The sequence below is a fragment of the Bos grunniens genome, chromosome 18 (assembly GCF_055505025.1).
Source record: "Bos grunniens cultivar Pamir isolate PY7600 chromosome 18, Bosgru_T2T1.0, whole genome shotgun sequence".
NCBI classification, from domain to species: Eukaryota; Metazoa; Chordata; class Mammalia; order Artiodactyla; family Bovidae; genus Bos; species Bos grunniens.
In genome coordinates this window covers 25,126,274-25,144,807 of record NC_141182.1, presented here as the reverse complement: position 1 = coordinate 25,144,807, position 18,534 = coordinate 25,126,274, and the positions used below count along the sequence as shown (strand labels likewise).

Here is an 18,534-nt window from a genome sequence, read left to right as displayed (position 1 = left end):
GAAAAATATGATTATACATATAATGGAATATTACTCAGCCTTTAAAAGGAAGGAAATTCTGCAACATGTTACAAGATAAATGGACCTTGAGGACACCTAAGCTAAGTGATATGTCAGTCCCCCAAAGACAAATAATGTATGATTCACCTATATGAGATATTTAGAGTAATCAAATCCATACAGATAGGAGAATGACAGCTGCTAGGGGGTGAGGGGCACAAGATTCCAGTTTTACAAGATGAAAAGAGTTATGCAAATGGATGATGGTGATGGATTCACAACATGAATGTCCTTAAAAGTGCTGAACTGTGCACTTAAAAATGGTTGACAGAGGACTTCCCTGGTGGCACAGTGGATAAGTATTTGCCTGCCAATGCAGGGGACTTGGGTTCGAATCCTGGTCTGAGAGGATTCCGCATGCATGGAGCAACTAAGTCATTTGCCACAACTACTGAGCCCATGCTGTAGAGCGTGTGAGCTACAACTACTGAGCCCCATGTGCTGCAACTATTGGAGCCCGCGCTCCACAACGAGAGAAGCCACTGCAATGAGAAGCCCATGCATTGTAACTAGAGAGTAGCCCCCACTTGCCACAACAAAAGAAAGCCTGTGTAGCAACGAAGACGCAGTACAGCCAAAAATGAATAAATTTTAAAAACATTAAAAATGGTTGATGGAAACTTTTATGTGTATTTTAACACAACAACAGAATTAAAAATAAAGTCCATATATCCTTTTACAAGTCCACAGTGGAAACAGAGCTGAAGGAAACCATCCAGGCTGTGAGCAGCCCTCTGGTCACCAGAATGTTCACAGGGCTGGAAGTCAGCTGGGGCAGCCCCCTCTTTCCCGATACAGATGAACTGGCTCAGACACCCTGAAGTACCATGGCCTGGGGAAGCTTACAGGTCCCACACAGGCAGATCTCCTTGGACAGAGGGCTCCGACTCAGGTTCTGTTACATTACAGGCAAAAGGAGCTCAGTTGCCTTATCTCCTTCACCGTTACCTGACGTCTACTGCACATCTTTGTATACTTGGGTACTGTCTGTGTCTACTGGCACATCACCTCCCTGGGTGGGGACTCTGTTATGTCCCCAGCTAGAGCCCAGTACCTAGCACACGGCCCGGCACATTGCAGAATCCAAGCAGATGTGTGCTGAGTTAACAATCGCAGAGTGGAGCCGATGCTAGACTCTGTTGTCGGTATCCACCTCGCATGAAGTATGTGCATCTCCTTAATGGAAGTGCACTTTGGGCATCCTATCCCGAGGAAGTCTGGGGGTCTTCTTCCTGTTTAGCCTTGCTCCCCTCCACCTTCTCCTCGTCCTCCCTTCTCTCCTATCCCCTCCTTCCTTCATTTCAGGAGCACATTTTGCACCCCTAGCCGTCGCACAAGCTCTGCTGACCTGCTGATCCCTGATGACCTCTTTGCACACAGGTTCCACTCACCCCAATCCCATCAAAGCATCTTTCCAGAAATACTTCCTTCCCTGAGAAGAATGCTGGTAAGGGTTATGGAAAGAATTAAACTGCCACATCTTGTTTTGGGTTTTTTTTTCCTTTTAATATAAAACAGAGGAAACAGTCCATGTATGCAGGAGAAAACAAGATCCAATCTAAATGTCTAACAAATACAGTTCAACCATTCTTTGGACAAGTATGTAGCCACTTAAGATGATAGAATACTTACTGTACAGCATAGGGAACTCTGCTCAACGTTGTGTGGCAGCCTGGACGGGAAGGGCGTTTGGGGGAGAATGAATACATGTAGGTATATGGCTGAGTCCCTTCCCTGTTCACTCGAAACTATCACAACATTGTTAATTGGCTATACCTTAATACAAAATAAAAAGTATAAAATATTTTTTAAATGATAGTATATTCCTAATACAAATATATATAGAACTGGACATGGAACAACAGACTGGTTCCAAATAGGGAAAGGAGTACGTCAAGGCTGTATATTGTCACTCTGCTTATTTAACTTATATGCAGAGTACATCATGAGAAACGCTGGGCTGGAAGAAGCACAAGCTGGAATCAAGATTGCCAGGAGAAATATCAATAATCTCAGATATGCAGATGACACCACCCTTATGGCAGAAAGTGAAGAGGAACTAAAAAGCCTCTTGATGAAAGTGAAAGAGGAGAGTGAAAAAGTTGGCTTAAAGCTCAACATTCAGAAAACGAAGATCATGGCATCTGGTCCCATCACTTCATGGCAAATAGACGGGGAAACAGTGGAAACAGTGGCTGACTTTATTTTTTTGGGCTCCAAAATCACTGTGGATGGTGACTGCAGCCATGAAATTAAAAGACGCTTACTCCTTCGAAGGAAAGTTATGACCAACCTAGATAGTATGTTGAAAAGCAGAGATATTACTTTGCCAACAAAGGTCCATCTAGTCAAGGCTATGGTTTTTCTAGTGGTCACGTATGGATGTGAGAGTTGGACTGTAATGAAAGCTGAGCACTGAAGAACTGATGCTTTTGAAGTATGGTGTTGGAGAAGACTCTTGAGAGTCCCTTGGACTGTAAGGAGGTCCAACCAGTCCATCCTAAAGGAGATCAGTCCTGGGTGTTCACTGAAAGGACTGATGCTGAAGCTGAAACTCCAATACTTTGGCCACCTCATGCGAAGAGTTGACTCAATGGAAAAGACTCTGATGCTGGCAGGGATTGGGGGCAGGAGGAGAAGGGGACGACAGAGGATGAGATGGCGGGATGGCATCACTGACTTGATGGACATGAGTTTGAGTGAACTCCGGGAGTTGGTGATGTACAGGGAGGCCTGGTGTGCTGTGATTCACGGGGTTGCAAAGAGTCGGACACGACTGAGCGACTGAACTGAATACAAATAGATAATTTCATGTTAGGGAAAGTAAAATGGAGGAAGTCTTGTGCAGGCTTCAGGAGAGTGGGCCTCTGACCTGCTTCTGATCTGCCTAGACACCATGAGTCAGATGAGTCATCAGGAGTCTCATCTTACTTTAGACAAGAAAGGGAGTGGGTCTTGCAATTCTCGGACCTCTGAGGGTCTGGCCCAATCCCCTGGAGTCTAAGGAAATCTTATGACTCACAAGGTGAAACAAACAGCATTGTAAAAAGGTGAAAGTAAAAAAAGAGCTGAATTTGTGAATGCAAACTGATGATGATATTAATTCATAGCCTAGGATTATAAGCAGGAGCCCCTGAAACTGCAATTTGAAGTCTCCCTTGTGGGGATGGATGCACCATCCGGGACCTTTTCCCAGCTGGGACTCCAGACTGCTGTTAACGAGGGACTTCCCAGCATGCTGTTTAAGTCTAGATGTTAGGCAGCCCAATTTGGTGATGTATGTGCTGTTACTTTTCCCTATTTTTTCTATTTCTCTTCTTTTAATGACTGTATGTTGAAATTAAGTCAATTAATACTCTATTAAATACTGAAATTTGCTTATTGTGTATGATGAGTCATTTGTTAATGAATCCTTTGAACCTGAAAGCAAAACTTTCAGCGAAACATCTCCTTAATATGTAAAGTGCATTCAAAACTCAATAGGAAAAAGACCAACAACCCAATGGAAAAGGAGGCAAAGGATATGAATAGTTTGTGAAAAGTGACCCTTAAATATTTGAAAAGATGCCTCAAATCATTCATAAGAGAACTGAAAAAAAAACCTGAGATACCATTATTTGTCTACCAGATCCGCAAATACGGAAAATCTGATAACATATGTATTGGGGAGGGGTGGGAAGTTGGCTCCCTCCACACATGGCTGGTGGGAGTGAAAATCAGTACAAGACTTAAGGAGGGTAATTTGCCAGATTTATCAAAGTCCAAACTGCAAATATACAGAAAACATTCCCCTTGACCTTGCAAATACACTCTTGGATGTTTTCCCTAAAGATTTATTCTGATACGGGTAAAAATGATGATTGCCCAAGGATATGTGCTACAGTGCTGATTAGAATAATAAGAGATGGGAAAAGGCCTAGTTGTCCAACAATAGTTAAATCAATTGTGGAACAAGCAGTGAAAAATACCATGTAGCTCTTAGAAAGGAAAAAGGCAGATTTTTTTTGTTTTGATGTGGAAAGATTTCCAAATTACAATTAAAAAGAAAGCAAGATAGGACTTCCCTGGCGGCACAGTGGACAAGAATCCACCTGTCCATGCAGGGGGACACAGGTTCAACCCCTGGTCCAGGAAGATTTCACATGCTGAGAGCAGCTAAGCCCACGAGCCGCACCGACTGAGGGCACGCGTCACAACTGCTGCAGCCAGTGCTCCTGGAGCCGTGCTCCATAACAAAAGAAGCCACCACAATGGGAAGCCCACACACCTCAGCCAAGAGTCACCCCGCTCGCGGCACCTAGAAGGCCCAAGCAGCAGTGAAGGCCCAGCAGCAGTGAAGGCCCAGCAGCAGTGAAGACCCAGCAGCAGTGAAGACCCAGCACAGTCAAAAAACAAATAAGCAATTTAAAAAATTTTTAATTAAAAAAAGCAAGATAAAAAATACTATATCCAGTATACTACCATTTCTGAGAAGGGGATTTATACACAAACATTATACATAGATATAGATATATATGTCTGTAAAGGCCCACCTAGACTATCTACGAAAGGAGACATAAGAATCTGATAAATGACTGTTTTCAGGAAGCGTTATCAGGTGGCTGGGAGACAGGGGAGAGGGGGAGACTGACTTTTCATTACATACTTTTTTGTGTGTTTTGTATTATTTTACTATGTGGATGTATCACTACTAGCCTCTAAAAACTAAACACCTGGGACATTCTCCGTCCCCCTTCTGATGTCTATGTCAGAAGCCTTCTCTGTCTCTTTTCACTTTAGTAAAATTCTGCAATATGAAAGCTCTTGAATGATCAAGGCTGGTCCCTGTTCCCAAAGTTAAATCTTCCTCTTTGGAGATCACAAATCCAACACTGTTCACTGTAAGCTATCATCTTGGGGGCTTGTCTAGAATCTTCAGGATAAACTTTCAGCTTTTCAACCTCCTCATCAGTTGAAGACTTCCCATGGTGGGTTTCTTCGCTTCAAGGAAAGGACTTTCTTCAACCCTGTGATGACATCTAGCAATCCTAAGATGGACTGGTATAACATATTGTACCTTAACTATGGACATAATGTGACTTTTAATTTTGATTAGGTTTTAACTTGGTTTAATGACTATTTTTGGAGAAGGCAATGGCACCCCACTCCAGTACTCTTGCCTGGAAAATCCCATGGATGAAGGAGCCTGGTGGGCTGCAGTCCATGGGGTAGCTCGCTAAGAGTCAGACACGACTCAGCGACTTCACTTTCACTTTTCACTTTCCTGCATTGGAGAAGGAAATGGCAACCCACTCCAGTATTCTTGCCTGGAGAATCCCAGGGATCGGGGAGCCTGGTGGGCTGCCGTCTATGGGGTCACACAGAGCTGGACACGACTGAAGCGACTTAGCAGCAGCAGCAGCAGCAGCAGCAATGACTATTTTGCCTTACATCATCTGTAACTGTAAAATGGGGTTTGTTTCTAACTGTCTGAAAGCTTTTAAGTTACAAAAGGTTGTCCAGGCTCCTACAAGTGCCACAGCATCCTCCAACTATTACTTGGGGCCCCTGGATCAGAGACCCTCCGTATGAGGGTTAGGAGAATATGTTGCCTCAACACGCCCCTCAATAGCAGGAAGTAGTTAATGGAATGAAAACGATGCCCCTTTCCCTTGGCAACATAATTCTCCTAAAAGAAAAGGGGGGAATGAGAGAGTCAATTCCTAGGCAGGTTGATAAGAAGTCTGGGATCCCCAAGGAGGAGAAAGCGGTCTAGGGTTCTTGGAGATAGAGGTCTGGAATTCTCGAGGAGGAGGAAAGGACAAACATCTTTTTCTCCTCTACATTCCTTAGTCTTAATTACATAAAATGTTTTTTTCTTTAAGTCCAGAACTGATGATTATATAACAAACAACTCAGTTTAAACTCTGTACTAAGGATTATATAACAATGTATCCTGCTTGAGGACAGTTTCTCCTTCCTGAAAACCTTCTGGCTAATCCTGTTATCTTATAATGTAAATTATGGGAGTCGGTCTAGTAAGATCTTTACAACCTGGAGACAATCTTTTGATTTACTGTAATAACTAATTAAAAAAGTATATAACTCCTTTGCTAATACTAGCAAGGGGGGCATTCTCCGTCCCCCTTCTGATGTCTATGTCAGAAGCCTTCTCTGTCCCTTTTCACTTTAATAAAACTCTGCTATAAAAAAAAAATAAATGAACAATTAAAAATGATATCACATGGACTTTCCTGGTGGTCCAGTGGCTAAGACTCTGCTTCCAATGCAGGGGACCCAGGTTTGATCTCTGGTCAGGGAACTAGATCCCACATGTCACAACCAAGAGTTCACATGCCGCAACTAAAGATCCTGCATGCTGCAATTAAGACTTGTAGCCAAATAAATAAATTAATTTCAAAAAATGATATCACAGCATTTGGTTGTTGTTGCTAAGTTGTGTCCGACTCTTTTGCGACCCCATGGACCATAGCCCGCCAGGCTCCTCTGTCCATGGGATTTTCCAGGCAAGAATACTGGAGTGGGTTGCCATTGATTTTCCTTCAATATATAATTCTATGTTACTTAGTTGAAAAAGTGTAATTCCATTTTGGTTTTTATGAGTTCATTATTTAAAAAAAAAAAAAAGGAATATACATATGCAGAAAAAAGACCCGAAGGAGGAAAACCAAACTGAGAAGACAGGTCACCTGAGTGTGAATACTGATATTCCCTCAAGTTCATTGAAATTCTCCTTTGCCAAATGTCAGAGGCATCCCAGCCAGAAGGGCTGCTAAAAACCTTTCTGGGAAATACTCCTGTGTCTGGGAATTTATCAGAAGACTCTGGAGTGACTCACAGGATGTAGCGCGAGTTCCATCCCAGAGAATGGAACTGGTAGGGTAGACAAATGAACTCAGGTTTCTCCAGGCCCACCATCTTTTCATCCCAGGAAACCTGGTTTCACGCCCTGGTCTAGTAGGCAGAGAGGATGACGGCAGAGCGGAAGAGTCTGGGGTCAGAGGTGGCCAGAAGAACTAAGCTCACATTCGTCTTCACCTTTCAGATCCACAAAGAGCTTGAGAATACTTAGGGCTTCTCAAAGGGGTATAAAGGGGTTTCATGACAATTTCACCCAGCTCTCAAGGATCTAGGAAACCCCAGATGGCATGGAGGTTACATAATCATGCTTATTTTATGAGTATCAAGTTCCAAATATATAACCAAGATGCTTGCCTGCCTCACCACTTCCACCTCGTTTCAAGGGGAGTGGATGGCAGAAACATGGTCTTTCAGGGTAGTCTCAGGGACCAAAAGCCTTCTCTTCTCCAGACACCTTGCACCAACCGCCAGCCTGATCAATTTTTCAGACTTGTTTTTTCCTACTCAAATCAACTGGGTGTTTGTCTTGCAGACTGAGTTTCAGTCAAGACTTTGGGCTACCAGCCAACATTCAAAAAACAGATTCGGTAAAGAAAACCAGTACTTTACATCTTTAGAATGCCTCCAAAAAGTTTTGTTTTGTTTTTTTGGCCATGCCGCATGGCATGTGGAATCTTAGTTCCTGGGACAGGGATTGAATCGTGCCCCCTGCACTGAAAGCACAGAGTCTTCACAAAGTTTTCACAAAGTATTTGCATATGTATTTAATTGGAAAGCAGAGAGGAGATTCTGGGATGGCAAATTAGTTTTCTAGTTTTGCTACAGCTGTAACAAAGGACCACAAAATGGGTGAATTAAAATGACGGAAGTTTATACTCTAATAGTTCTGGAGGCCAGACATCTGAAATCAAGGTGCGGGCAGGGCCACCCTCCCTCTGAAGCTTCAAGGCGTGGGCTCTGCCTGGCCCATTTTGGCTTCTGATGGTTTCGGGCAGTTCTTGAGCTTCCTTAGTCTGTTGATGTCTCATTCCAATCTCTGCCTCTGTGTCACATGGCTGTCTTCTCCCCCTGCATATCTCTATCTTCTATGCTGGCCTCCTTCTTATAAGGACATCAGTCATACTGAATTAAGGGCCCACCTACTCTCATATGACCTCATCTTAATTAATTACATCTGCTATGATCTTTTTTTCAAAGTAAAGTCACATTCTGAAATAGAGGGCTTAGAACTTCACCATTAGCTTTTTCAGGGACACAATTCAACCCATAACAGACAGAGGAAGACATCCTAAGTGATTTGGCTGGATTTTCTCAGAGGGGAGGTAGGTGTATGTAGGGAGTGTAGGGAGACAGACCGGTGCCACATCACCTCTGTGTCTGTTGGAGGAATAAGGCCAAGCACATCGTCAGACTCTTCCGAAACACTTTCCCTTCTGCTTGTCTGCCTTCGTTAAGGACTCTCACCCCTCATGCTTGTGCCGTACCTTGAGGTTGACCATGAACAGGGCATACTCATCGAGCAACCCATAAAACACACTTGGAAGGACATATTGTCATCCCTATTTTACAGGTGAGAGACCAAGGTTCTGAGAGATACAACAGCCGTGGTCATCAAGCAAGACCCTGATGCTGGGAAAGATGGAGGGCAGGAAGAGAAGGGGGCAACAGAGGATGAGATGGTTAGAGAGCAGTACCGACTCAATGGACATGAGTTTGAGCAAACTCCAGGAGACAGTGAAGGACAGGGAAGCCTGGCGAGCTGCAGTCCATGGGGTCGTAAAGAGTCGGACATGACTTATTGACTGAACACCACCACCACCACCAAGCAAATTCAAGGTGCTGAAAGCCCTGGTTTGTCTGCTTCCTGTGCTAGGTGCCAATCAAGCTGGTGCTATGCTTTGCAGGCAAGGCAGGTGGGCATAATCAATGACCAGCCCAGTGAATGCTATCTTTCATTAAGCTTTGAGAAAAGCGCCCTAGATGGGGAACCTGCACACACCATGAAATCATCAGCTTTGTTTCCCCTTCTGTTCTCTGGTAAGAGACTGGGCCTTGTGCTTTTCTGAGCTTACAGCTTCTTAGAGAGAAAGAAAACCAATTTGGAGAAAGGCGACTCCAGGTATTGACCCCGTATACACACCACCTTCTGCTATCCCCAGGTTTGGGAGGTTGGGAAGTACTGGTTTTCAAATTGCTTCAAGTCCTCCAACTTCTTAAAACATAAACTTAAGAACCCTAACTTATAAAATGGAGGCAAACGGCACAGAAGGGCCATTCCAGCAAACTTCAGATCTTGTCCCCCTCCTGTGCCCTCCATGAGAAAATGGCTGAAAACAACTTGAAAACACAAAAAGCAAGTAACAAAACGGCACCCATGTAAACAAAAAGGCACCCATGTAAACAAAAAGCCACCCGTGTATTCACCTATTACTTATGAGGTTAAAATATTCATCAGGAATAGTCTGTGGAGATCTGACATGAAGGAATTACTGTTAAAAAATTTAAAGAGATGGTGCGGTGGCTACGTCTGTTTAACAACTCTTTGAGTACTTTGTGAAAATTTTTTCGGTTGAGGTGCTGTGATGTCTGTTTGCCATTTGTTTCAAAATGACGTGTGGCAGGGACGAAACTGGACTGGTCTGTTGAAGCTAACCACCGTGGTGGTTACACGGGCTTGTTTATATCAGAACAGGCATTATCTGTGGAGCTCAACCTAAATTCTAGGGCTACCTTTGCATGTGTTTGGAATTGTCCATCCTAAAAAGCTTTTTCGGCTAAAAAGTCTGAACTGCACCCCAGGAGCAGCGGGACTTCTGAATTTTTTACCAGGCAATTAGAAGTTGAAGCTCCAGGAGGTGACAGGAGCCGTGGGAAGGTGGAGAGGAGTGGGAGGGAGCAGGCACGCAGCCGCGTCCCGAAACCCAACCCGGGTGACCCGGACTCGCTTTCCTCTGCAGCTCGCCACTCGTCCCCCAAACTCCGCAGGGCGGCAGGCGCTCAGCCGCCCTGCCCACCGGCGCCCCAAGCTGTTTACCCGTTCATCAGTCCAGCCGTCCGCCGGCCCGACCTCCCATACTTGACCATCTCTCTGCCTGGCCAGCCACCACGTGGCCGTGGGAACGCCGGGCTCCGGAGTCCTCCAGCAGCCGCGCCGCCTTGGCGCCCCAACCTCCCCGCGCCGCTCGCCCCGCGCCGCTCGCCCCGCGAAGCGCTGCGTACTCACCGGCTGCGCTCCCGACTTCGCCGCGCTCCACTTGAAACTGAAAGCAGGCGCGGAGTAGCCCGGCGGCGGGCTCTCGGAGCCGGCTGCCTCTGCTGGGAAATCACGTGGGTTCTCGGTGCCCGGGCGCGGGACGGGCGGGGCGGCACACCCGCTCCAGTGCCTCCTGCGCTCAGCCACCTGCGCGGACAGGACCCGGGGATGGCACCAAGGGAAAGCCCCTTCCGTGGATGTGAAACCGAGGCGCAGGGATGAGGATGGGCGCACCCGGGGGGCGCCGGTAGACCCCGGGCTGAGTTCCGCTTTCCCTGCCTCCCTGGAGACTAAGGAGGGGTGGGCAGGGTGGGAAGGGATGCCCGCTGGGTAGGAGGAGGAGACTTAGCCCCCAGGGGTCCAGCCTCCTGTTCCTCGTTGCTCTCCGGGATGAAGGGAGGGGAGAATCGAAATTGGTCTTACTGAGCCCTTGATCCTTTGGACGGTGCTTAAACACACTACCTACGAATTTAGGAGGGAGGTCAAGGAACTTGCCCAACTCACACAAGGGTCACAGGCAGAGACGAGGGAGGAGTGGGACAAAGGGGACTGGAGGAGAGGTAAGAGGGTGCGAAGGCGCCCCCCGGAAGGGTCAGCAGCAGTCCTGAATGGCCACTGGTCACTGCCCTTTCAGGACTGACTACAACCTCCCTGGCGTTTTGCATTCCTCTGGGGACAGGCGGTCCTGTCCTCCTGCAGAGGGTACATTCCCGGGACAGGTCTGCCTGCTAGGAAGACCATCTGCCCACCTCACCCTGGCATCTCCACAGTGAAGTAGCACGTACTCCCAGATCTGTCCTCCTGCCTCTCAAGCCAGGTGTGTAGGCGTCAGGGCACTGCCAAGTAGTGGTCAGAGCACAACCATCGGGGTCTGACATCCTTGGGTTCAAGTCCTGCCCTCAACTTCCTGGCCAAATGCCTTTACTTCTCTGAGCCTGAAGTTTGCTGTCTGTAGGGTGATGATCCCTCCACGTAGAGATCTTTAAAACATGACCTCCTACAGTTAAGGCTGATGCAGCCTGTGCCTGAAGTGAGCGAGGCATCCTTCTGCCCATCCCACAGCCCTGTGAGAAGGGAGAAGGGAAGCTGCTGCCCTTCCAGCACCAGCTCTGATGACCAGATATCATGTGATGGCAGAGATTTGGCAGTCAAGTGCTTGTGGCTGATTCCCAGGCCCACCACTGCTAGCTATGTGGCCTCAGGCAAATGCCCTGACCTCCCCAGGCCTCAGTTTCCTCCTCTGCTAAATGGGGTATTCCCAGCTTCGCCGGGTCACTGCAGGGCATGGTGGGAGATGGAAGAGAAAGTGCATGTGGGCTGTGACTGGATGCATGGATGGGGTTATGTCCCAAGATCAGGATGTGCACTTCAGTACCACTCGTGTTCACAGAACACCTCCTCCCTGCCCAGGCTGGGGAGAGCGGACGGACGCATGGACAGATAACCACAATCTGGAGAGACAAATGCAGACCATTTTCAGGTGCATTTAATTTCAAACAGCCCCTTGAGAAAGGCAGAAAAGTAATCCCATTAAGCAGATGAGGAAGCTGAAATTCAGAGAGGTCAGTGAGTTGCTGAAAGTCACACAGCACTTAGAAGCAGAGCTGGGTCTTGGGCCTGATATCCTTTCTACCCTCGAGGTACCTGGCCGGCTGATAAGGTTATCACTGAAGGACTCTGGGAGAGCTACCTTCCCAAGTGCCCCCTACCCTCAGCCTGGCCGGTGGCCTGAGAATCCACCATCAGCACATCGTTCTTTTGGCTGAATTTTTGACTGCTCCTCTGGTATAAATTAAATGACTACCAGTCATTCACACTTGAGTATGAACAAGGTAATAACATTTTACAGATGGGAGATCAAAGGGAATCTTGTGTGTTTGAATTTGGGGGTAGGAAACACAAGACGTAACAATCAAGGGGACCAGAGGGTGGAGCCTACATTTACTGGGCAAGTACCATTTAGCTTGTGTGCCAAGTACCGTTTCCATGGAGTAAAACCAATACCTGACATTTGTGAGCACTGGTACCTACTCTAAGTACTTATGCTTGCCCCTTTAATCCTCATGGCAGCCTTTTAATCTCCATTTTTACAGGTGAGGAAACAGGGAGGTAACATGTCGAGATTACACAGCTAGCAGCGAAAAAGCTGGGGTTTGGACCCAAGCAGGGGCACTCCAGAACCCCTGCTCTTGGCCACCATGTTAGTCCCTCCAAACGAACTCAGTCCTTACCAGACCACTGTGTGGAAAGTATTATCATCATCCCATTTAACAGATGAGGGAACCGAGGCAGAGGAACTCCAAACTACTATTTCAAGATACTGGTATTTGGATGTAGATTTGAAGACCAAGCCTTCCCCCTGCATTCCCCATTGCCCAAGGCTGGTCCCACACAAGGGCCCTAACCTCTCCTGGGTCAGCAGCCCAGGTGGCAGGATGTGCGTCCACAGGACCTGGCCTTGGGCAGCCCTTGTTTCCTCCCTGGAGGAAGCAGCAGATGCCCCCAGCTGTGCTGGGGGACTTCCCAGTCTTTTGATGTAAGCCTAGGTCTGAGTCTCTGGGCTTGGAGGGAAGGGGCAGGAGTTAGGAGAGGTGTCCAGCAGGTTGGTGCTGTTCTGGCAAGCTCTGGGACTCCACATGTCCTGCTAACCACAATGATGAGATGCTAACTGCATCTCTTGTGCAGAGATGCTCTCCCGGGATGGTGAAAGAAGCTGAGGGGCTGCACTTTTCTGGAGTAGAAATGAGCCCCGGGGCCTTGTGGGGTTCTGGCTGGGCTGTGGTCCACATGAGGCAGAGCTCCAAGCAAGCTCTCTGGCACTTGTGATGGTGAAAGTTTCTGTTTTGGGGAAGGAGCTGCCTGATTATCCTCATGCTGTCCTTGGGGCATCAATGTGGGGGCCTGGGCTTCCCAACCCCCTCGGGGGTGCTGTCTCGGGTACAGTGAGTCTCCCAACTGGTGTCACTACCCACAGAGGCTTACATCCCAAGGCCTGTAATTTCCATGTTGGACTCAGGACTTGGGAACTGGTGAGACCACATTGACTCCTCTGCCAGGAGCCCTGCCTGCCAGCCTGCATGAGCGCTCCTGGTCAGCTTCCTGGGTCAGACCTTGCTTTGGACCCCAAGAGAAGAGAAACAGGCCCAAGAGAGCATTTGGAGGGGAGAGAGGAGGAAAGAACCTGGCTCAGAAGATGGTGCTGTCCCCTCAAGTCTTCCTAAACTCTAAGTAGTGTCCCTTTGCCAAGTTCCACTCTGGCCCTTGCCCCTGGCCATCTCTCCTGCTCATCAAAGTAAAGGCCAGGCCCCCTCTGCACCTTCACAGCGTGGACCCAGGCCTCCCCTCTCTCCCTCTCCTCCCTGCTACATCGACCTCCTTTCAGGTTCTTGACTCTTTCGTGTTCCCTTCTACCCCAGGGACTTTGCACATGCCAGTGTCTTCCTGTGCCATTTCCCCATTCCATTTGGCCAATGTGGCAGTGAGGGATTTTCTTCACACAGCTTCTCAGGAGCCTGGTACCTCCCAAGACTGAGATGGCAGAAAGAAACTTCTTGTATTCTAGCCTGAGGTGGGAAGAAGACATATGCTTTGAGCATCATAAAGTGGTCTGGCTGAGGCTCATCAGAGTTTCTCTTCCATGTTAAAGTCTGATTTGCTTTTTAGAGGCTCCACCCTCCCCCTCTTCCATGAGAAACTGGACCTTGGTGCCATCCCCTTACTCTCCCTCCTGTCGTCTGAATCTGAAGCCCCCACAGTCCCGTATTTCCTGCCCAACGCTGGAACCACATGGGACAGAAATGAGTGACAGCTCATGCAGGAAGCAGGTCAGGAAATGGGACTTCTGCTGGTAGCTGGGGAAGGGGGTCAAAGGCGGAGAGAAGAGAGATTGTCTGAGAGATGCTCTCTGCTGACCAAGGAGGAGGCTGGGAAACCCAGCCAGGGTAATTCTAGCTCCTGCTCCCTTCCTCTCTACCAAAGCCATATGCACAGGCAGATATTCAAAAAGACTGCAGGGCCAGCTCAACTTGTCCTGTGGGGAAGGCAGCAGAACGCGCTAGGCAGGGCCTTCTCCAAAATACCTCCTGCTCACCCCAGTAATGGTGCCTGAGATTCCGCCATTAGAGTCATGTCATGTGGACAAATATCTTACAAGGTCAGCATCAAAAGGGAACTTGGGGATCATCAGGTCTAACACTCTCATTTTACAGGAGGGGAAAATGAGGCCCAGGGCTGGGCAGGAACCAAGCCTCAGCCTCCCAGCCCAGGGCTCTTGCTGCCACTTGAAGTGCCATTGCAAGGCCTGTGTGGACTTCCCTGGTGGTCCAGTGGATTGGAATCCGCCTGCCAATGCAGGGGACGCAGGTTTGATCCCTGGTCCAGGAAGGTCTCACATGCCGCGGGCAACCAAAGCCTGAGTGCCACAGCTGCTGGGCCAGCACTCTAGAGCCCCTCCACAAGAGAAGCCACCACAGTGAGAAGTCTGAGCACCGCAGCTGGAGAGTAGCCCCGGCTCACTGCAACTAGAGAGCCGGCACACGGCAGCGAAGACCCAGCACAACTGAAAAAAAAAAAAAAGATGGGTTGAGCCAGACACGATATTCTCCACTGAACCAGGAGCCAGGGTCCGTGCTCTGGCCGGGTTGTGGGTGTGCATTGCCACCTGCGGGGAATGGCACCTTGAGAGTGGGGACCCAGGACCACTAAGCTTCGATGACTGAGAGTCAGGGGCACTTGCAGCTCTGTCTGGGAAGAGTCTAGAAGGTGAGCAAGAGCCTTGGTCTCAGGCATGTGTCCCCAAACCCTCCTCTAGACCACACGTTGGAGACGCGACCTCAAAGGGCACCCATAGTGGTGATGCTCATCCACAGGGAGTTCTGGGCAGACTCAACACTGCTCCGCAGGTCACAGGCCCACGGTGAACCTCCCCGGGCACAAAGTGACCCATGGGACAGACGGCCCCATGGCCTGCAGGGCATTCATCCACATGTCCATGAAAAACTACATCCTAACCCATCCTCTCTTCCTGTCCCCCACCCCCCAAGTGGTACATCTCCCAAGTGGTCCCTCCTAGGCCCCGGGGTGGGGGCGTATATGTGCTGGGACTATCGTCCCATCCACAGAGGGGATCCAAGGCCCAGGGAGCTCTCCTGCCCTCCCTACCCCCTTAACTGACATCACCAGGATCCCATTTCTCCAATCTCATTGTCTTCCCAACACAAACACAGGCAGAAGGGCCGTGAGATCAGGGAGGGATCATCTGATCCTGTTGCAGACAGACATCAGGGCCCTTTGTTTTTTTTTTTTAAGACATGAGATACTTTGGGGCTTATTTCTCCAGGTCTGCCAAGACCACCTACCTTGGTCAATGTGGAAAAAAGTCAGTTTAATCCTGAAGTCAAAAAGAGATGCAGGGCTTTCCTGGTTGCTCAGTGGTATAGAATCCGCCTGCCAATGCAGGAGACATAGATAGGTTCCATCCAAGATCTGGGAAGATCCCATATGCCTCGGGGCAAACAAAGCCCATGTGCCACCACAATTGCGCCTGTGCTCTAGAGCCCGGGAGCCACAACAGGAGAAACCACCGCAATGAGAAGCCCACACACCCTACCAGGGAGTAGGCCCCACTCACTGCAGCTAGAGAAAAGCCAGCATAGCAACGAAGACCCAGCACAACCAAAAATAAATAAATAAAAATTAGTTTTAAAATCACAATGATTTTTAAAAGTATACTTTAAAAAAAGGAGAGAGATGCAAATTTGGCCCTGTGCTCCCATCCCCCAGAAAAGGAACTCTAGGAATTATTCCAAGTGCTTCTGTCTATATTTAGGGCACTCTGCAGAGAGACTTTTTGAGCACTCTCAAGGGATTTGCCATGCCAGCTGCTAGGCCTTTGCTCGGGCAGGCCCTTCCGGTTTATGCCCTCCCAACCCCCACCTCCCCTCACCCTTGCTTCCATGGTTCATGGTGCCTCTTCCTCCCAATCACGACTCTGGAGTCTTCTCCCTTACCAGAAGTCAGGTCACAAGTCCTGGAGGAAAGGAACAGCATTTCCCCCACCAATATTCTATGCTTGACATCAGAGGGACGAGGGTGGGATTTGCTGAGTCAACCACTCACCCCACTGCAGAATCCAAGAGGTTTAAGAAAATCTCCTTCCTGGAGTAGGAGGCGTGGATGGTAGGGATGGTGTCTGATCAGGCTACTCTACAAGTTCACTTGCTCTTTGTACACCCCCCGCTCGAGGACTCTCTGCTTCACCTACCCCCAACTCACAGGAATACCTTTGCCCTGGGCCCCCGGTTAGGGATTGACTGTTCTAATCCTGAAGTCAGAATGGCTCCACCTGCTAGTTTATTAAAGGGAAACACCTGCCCTCAAAGTGATTCAGATAGTCGTGGTCCTTAACCTGAAGGGTGGTGAGGGACACGCCCTAGCTGCTGGTTTCCCTGGTAACTGATGAGACCCACGTGATGTTAGTTATTCTATAAATAGTAGCCTCCTCCTCCCCTTCTGCCACATTCTGTCTAGGATAGCCAGTCACTCCAGGACCTCCTGCTTAAGATCTCCTGTCTAATAAACCATTGATGTCTCTGTTGCTGTTTCCTGGCCCTTCTTTGGTCTCAAGGCTGGGTAACTACAAGGCTCAGAGGCCTGCAGACAGCAGCCCAATAGATATATCTCCAGGGCAGTGGGGGTAGAGGGGAAGAAACCAGGTTCACTGTGAGAGGGGGCCCTCCTCAGAGCAGACAGCAACCCGCAAGCCCAGGACCCTTGACTCTCCATGCTGAGTGATGGGAGAGGTATGCGGAGCAGTGGGCCCCAGGGACTCTTGGAGACAGCCTAGCACCAGTCATCTGAAAACGGAAGGGAGTTCCCCAGGACCTGCAGCTGGGGGATCACGTGGCTCTTCCTCTCCTGAATTCTCACTTATCCACATTCTCAACAGCTTCTTTCAGGTTTGAACAGGTATCAGGACTTCCCCGCATGGCTCACTTCCTCCACCTCTGAAATGAAACCATCGGCAAAGCCAAGTGATACGTCATCTGCTAGCCATGGATCTAACTGCATTTTTATACTCCAGAGACCAAGCATGGCCCCTCAACCAGCAGCATTGGCACCACCTGGGAGAGAGCTTGTTGGAGATGCAGACCCTAGGCGCCACGCTTGGCCCACCAAGGTAGAAACTGAGCATGAGCCAGGAATCTGTTTTAACCACCCCTGCAGGTGATTCTGATGTAGGCCAAAGTCCAAGACCCAGAGCACTAGATAACTTTCAAATAGCCTCCTAATTTGGGGTTATGAGTTGTATAAGCCCCTTCTCTGACCACCTGGCTTTAATTCATAGCTCCAGGCACAATGAGTGGTTACATAGTCTTTTGTTTGGCTAGTTAGGTATTATCTATCACTGTCCATGCCCTCTAAGCTTTATGATTCATGAAGTCAGGAGCTATGTGGGCCTGGCCCAGAGTAAGAACGAAACAGCTGTTGTTGGAAACCCATCCATACTTACATAAAAATGCTGGGGCCACAGTCACGGACTCTGATGTGAATGTGACCTGTGACCTTGAACAAGCATCCTGGTTCTCGGCCTCTGGAGCTCCCTGTGTGCAATGAAGGACGCTTGAGGGCCACTCCTCTTATCACTTTAACACAGGTTCAGGCTGACGCCTCCCCAGTCCAGCCGTTCTGCACCAGTGGCAAACCAAGGAACGTCCTTCCACACCCCACACCAAAGCCGTCTATGTGCTGCTACTCCTTTCTTCGGGCCTTTAAGTCTCCTTGACGTGATCTCGACCTAACTCCTGGCCTGATTTGCAAGTCCTTTACCCACCTCCCAGAAAACAACCCCTCCCTCAGCCACCCTGGGATTCCTCCCCCTGCAGGCTTCCCCCCACCCCCACTCCCACCCTGGTCCTGGAACTGCTCTTCCCTGGCCAGGACACATCTGCTTGGCACTCTCTCTGCCCCTGAAGAGTTGCTTCAAACTGATTTCTGGAAGCACTCCAGCACGCCCAAGTCTTGGTTAACAGTTTCCTAAAAAGCATGATGTCCATAGTTAGACTCAAATGCAAGAAGGGAAGTCCTCAGGAACCAGAAATAAGAGGGGGCTCCGAGAAAAGGCAGGGGAGGAGGAAAGAAGAAGGGCACTCCGGGAGACGGGGTTTATAGCTGGTTGTTAGAGGACTCTGAACTTTTCAGATTAAAAAAAAAAGTAAATAATATAAATTTTTTTAAGATTTTTTAAAAAACCCTAAAGGCAATGTGCTAACCTGGATTGGGTCCTAGGACAGAAAAAGTATATCAGTGAAAAAACTTGTGAAATTCAAAGTCTGGAATGTGGTTAATAGCAACGAACCCAC

At 48.6% G+C, this 18,534-nt stretch overlaps 1 protein-coding gene and 2 long non-coding RNA genes across 17 annotated transcripts in view; 1 reads left to right on the top strand and 2 right to left on the bottom strand.

The window, feature by feature from the left end:
- NLRC5 (NLR family CARD domain containing 5) overlaps positions 1-10,279 on the bottom strand; it is a 93,615-nt gene extending 83,336 nt beyond the window's left edge. For 9 of the 10 annotated variants that reach the window (XR_015145500.1, XR_015145501.1, XM_086350773.1 and 6 more), the window contains exon 1: positions 10,145-10,279. The gene's annotated coding sequence lies outside the window, so the exon portion shown is untranslated. Of the gene's footprint in view, positions 1-9,955; positions 10,080-10,144 lie in introns of those variants that run through there. The other variant, XM_086350765.1, reaches the window with a different exon arrangement.
- A 3,737-nt stretch (positions 10,280-14,016) lies between these two features.
- Positions 14,017-17,215, bottom strand: LOC147353279 (uncharacterized). 4 transcript variants are annotated; one of them, XR_015145508.1, is made up of 4 exons: positions 17,057-17,215; positions 16,119-16,202; positions 15,532-15,619; positions 14,304-14,732 (listed from the first exon to the last, which is right to left on the bottom strand). It is a non-coding gene; the product is annotated as an uncharacterized LOC147353279 (long non-coding RNA). The 4 variants fall into 4 exon arrangements; XR_015145507.1 differs by lacking the exon at positions 17,057-17,215 and adding an exon at positions 16,292-16,464 and having other exon boundaries at positions 15,532-15,723; XR_015145506.1 differs by lacking the exon at positions 17,057-17,215 and adding an exon at positions 16,292-16,430 and having other exon boundaries at positions 14,595-14,732.
- LOC147353278 (uncharacterized) lies at positions 16,687-18,316 on the top strand. 3 transcript variants are annotated; one of them, XR_015145504.1, is made up of 4 exons: positions 16,687-16,804; positions 17,121-17,140; positions 17,256-17,351; positions 17,829-18,316. It is a non-coding gene; the product is annotated as an uncharacterized LOC147353278 (long non-coding RNA). The 3 variants fall into 3 exon arrangements; XR_015145503.1 differs by having other exon boundaries at positions 16,690-16,974; XR_015145505.1 differs by lacking the exons at positions 16,687-16,804; positions 17,121-17,140 and adding an exon at positions 16,835-16,974.
- The last annotated feature ends 218 nt before the right edge of the window (positions 18,317-18,534 follow it).